Raw genomic sequence first — 3,749 nt, 5'->3', positions numbered from 1 at the left:
CGCTGGAGACCACGGCCCCAGCAGGCCCTTCCAGACAAGGTGCTTGGCGCCATCAGAATCCAATATCACTGTCTTTACAACACAAAATAGCAGCACGCTCATGTCAAGTTCTTGAGAGTAAAGCAAATCCAACGGTAAGGCTGTCCCCTGTCACGCCAGAAAAGTCAGACTTGCTTTTCGGTTGTCTTAGGTTTTTTTTTTTTTTTCCTCTTTTCTTTTCCAGAAAAAAAAATTTACAAAACACACTTACAGAACCATAAATAATCTGATGGCAATATATACATATTTAAATAATTAACTTAAATATCGTACACCTACTCCTGGATTCCACTCTCTGTCCAGAGTCCGTGGAGGCTGAGGCGGCTCTGGAGGGTCACAGCCTGGGGAGGAAGTGGGTGACCTTCATGGTGGGTGGCACTCGGTTCCCCTTCTTGGGAACCATTCTTAGTGCGATGAACATGCCGGGGTGCTCCTGGGACTCGTAGGCGTTGTAGTTGTTGGGGAGCAGAATCTCCTTGAACTTGCAGTCATCCGCAAAGAAGGGCGAGCCATAGAGCTTGCCCTTGCTGCTCATGGCCAAAAAGAACCTGCTGGCCACTCCGAAGATGCTCACGACGCCCCGCTCCACGGGGGAGAGCTCCAGCAGACTGTCGCTCATGTCCGCGTGCACGCCGCCGATGCGACCATCGGGGAGCACTTGCAGGTGGAAGCCGATGCCCACGTTGCAGTAGAGCCTCCGCAGCCGCTTGATGCCCAACAGGTAATCCCCAGCGCTGCTCTGGACAGCAGCCTCCTTGGGCTGTGAGGCCACGGGCAAGCGCACCAGCGAGCGCACCAGCAGGCTCTCCCAGTGGTGCTCCGGCTCGGCCTCCAGCGTGCCGTTGGGTGCTGTGGGTGCGGCGGCGCCCCCTTGGCCCGCCCAGGGCGCCAGCAGGGCCAGCAGACTGCCAGGAGCAGAGCCGCCGCGGCCGTCCCGGGCCCTGCCATCCCGGCCCGAGGGCGGTGCGTCCGTCAAGCGGTCCGTGCGCCGGAGAAGCCGGCGCCCGAGCTGCGCCAGAGCGGGCCCGCGGGAGCGCATGGACTGGGCCCAGGCTAGGGGTGCGCGGCAGAGCGAGGAGCGGGCGGTGAGCCACGGGGTACCCCGGCGTGGACGCTAAGCTACCGGGGCTGCATGGAGCAGCGGGCAGAGGCGGAGGGGCGCGCGGCCGCGGCTGGGACTCCACCAGGCGATGCGCGCCTCCCTGCGCGCTGGGCCGGCCAAAGGCCGAGCCGCTATATATATTGCTGATTCTTACAACAGGTTATAATCATGAAGTTTTAGAAATATAGAAAAATATGCTATGCTTGGGAGTGACAAACGGTAACATATTAAAGTAGTGTTTCTCCAAGTATGATCAAGAAGTCCTGGGCTGACCCAAGACACTTTCAAGAAATCCATGTGATGGACTTAATAATACTGAGATTTTCCTTGGCCCTTTTATTGTCTCTCAGAGATGTGCAGAGGAATTTTCCAGAGCCTTCATGACATGCAATAAAGTCATCACTCAGATGCATAATAAAAGGAGTAATTGGATATTTTGCATTTAGAAAATGCTTAGTTGTAATTTCTGATACAAGTCAATTTTGCTAGATATAATTCACATTTTTTATAAACAGCTTTTTGGAGAGCTTAAACTATTTTAAGAGTTGTCCTAAAACCAAAAACTTTGAGATCTACTGCTTTAAGGTAAACATAAGTTTACTTAAAATTTGAAGTCTACTATAAATTCTGAAAATTTATTTTCAGTGGATACTTGGTGTTTTCATATGTTCTGGATCAATTATAGAATATAATCTCTCTATATATTTTAATGGGTACAGTAAGATTCTTACCTTCAGCACTTTCATTATGACTATAAATTCTGGGTATGAGTAAAGAGAACAATACATGTGAGCTACCTTTTAATTTTAAAATTTTTTTGTATTTTTTTTGGGGGGGGGCAGGCACTAAGCTAGGTACAGCTGTACCAAGTGCAAAACTCTTTGAACTCTGACCTTTTGATGATAAAAAATTTATGGCTTTAATGACAAGTACAAAAACATGCCCAAGTCTAAACTTACAGTTCTCAAAATTAACAGCTAATGTAGAGGATAAATAAGAAAGAATTATGTGAAAAACAGGCTGATTTGCCTTATGTATTTTCATTTTGGTCCTTTTAGAGATGATCTACCTAGTTTTCTATGGTATCATGCTATGTTTTTAGTCAGTAGGAATAAACATGGAGCAGTATACCAAGTATTGAGAAATACACAATTTGCATCTCTTTTACTCAACCAACCTCCACAGCATTAGGGAAGAGCTACATTCCCCTTTCAGACTGATTATTTGCTTGACTGAAATTAGATATAATAGGAACTATTCTACTAACACTACTATTTCTACAAATTTCTTGAAAAAATATCAGATAAATAAGGTTTATGTTCATGAATAATCAGACAAAACATGTACAGTTCTATAAAGAGCACTGTCACATAAGAACATTCTTGCCTATCCCAATGCTGATATCATTCATTTAAAAAAATGTTGATAAGTTATTTATTATATGCCAGGCACTGGGCTAGGCTCTGGGGACATCCTGGGGACATGAATAACACAGACAAAGGTTCTGACTTTTTTTTTTGATTGTTCACAACATTACAAAGCTCTTGACATATCATATTTCATACATTAGATTGAAGTGGGTTATGAACTCCCAATTTTACCCCAAATGCAGACTGCAGAATCACACACATCCACAATTTTACATAATGCCCTATTAGTAATTGTTGTATTCTGCTACCTTTCCTATCTCCTACTATCCCCCCTCCCCTTCCCTCACATCTTCTCTCTCTACCCCATCTACTGTAATTCATTTCTCTCCTTGTTTATTTTCCCATTCCCCTCGCAACCTCTTATATGTAATTTTGTATAGCAATGAGGGTCTCCCTTCATTTCCATGCAATTTCCCTTTTCTCTCCCTTTCCCTCCCATCTCATGTCTCTGTTTGAGTTTTAATTGAGAATATATATAGAAATATATACAATATAATTAAATTTCAGGGGCATGACATATTATTACCTAAACAGAAAGTGCCTAATCATGGGACTTTAGAGCAGTATTCCTCTCTGCAAAATATGATGTCCAATTGAAACATGAATAATAAGAAGGAGTTAATGAGGCATAAAGTGTTCAAAAGCAGGAGGTAAGAGATTATATTGCATGTTCAGAGTACTAAAAGAAATAACACGGCAGGATTGTAGAGTATATGTTAGGGCAGGAGTGAGGGCTAAAAAATATATATTTAAGGACAATTCTCAGCCTGTATGTCATGTTAAGTAAGTTAGATTTTATTCTAAAAGCAACTAAAGTCACTGAAGAGTTTTGAGTAAAATAGTAGCATTATGAAGTTTGAGTTTCAGAAAGATCACTGTGGTTATGGTTTTGGAGAATAATTAGGAAGAGGGCAAGATTGGATGCAAAGGAATTTGTTATGACATGAATGAAAGTAAAAATTGAATCAAGATGTTCACTTTGATTTATTTAGAATGTTCAATCAATAGAAATTAAGGAATTAAAAGACAATAGGCAGACTAGGGGCATGAGCCAAGGGAAAGGAGACATAGGAGGCACAAACTAAAGGAGATTTGAAGAGCTAAGTTTGGATATTACTGAGTTGTAGGTGACTTTAAGAAATGAGTAAGTTGGCAAGTGGATTTTCAGATCTGGAACT

At 43.1% G+C, this 3,749-nt stretch overlaps 1 pseudogene; it reads right to left on the bottom strand.

Moving 5' to 3' along the window:
- Positions 1–373: 373 nt before the first annotated feature.
- On the bottom strand, positions 374–987 carry LOC144374787 (fibroblast growth factor 4 pseudogene; annotated as a pseudogene).
- Positions 988–3,749: the final 2,762 nt, after the last annotated feature.

Source organism: Ictidomys tridecemlineatus, unplaced genomic scaffold, assembly GCF_052094955.1.
Source record: "Ictidomys tridecemlineatus isolate mIctTri1 unplaced genomic scaffold, mIctTri1.hap1 Scaffold_88, whole genome shotgun sequence".
Lineage (NCBI taxonomy): Eukaryota > Metazoa > Chordata > Mammalia > Rodentia > Sciuridae > Ictidomys > Ictidomys tridecemlineatus.
Note: the sequence above shows the minus strand (reverse complement) of the source record. Positions and strands in the feature narration are given on the sequence as shown.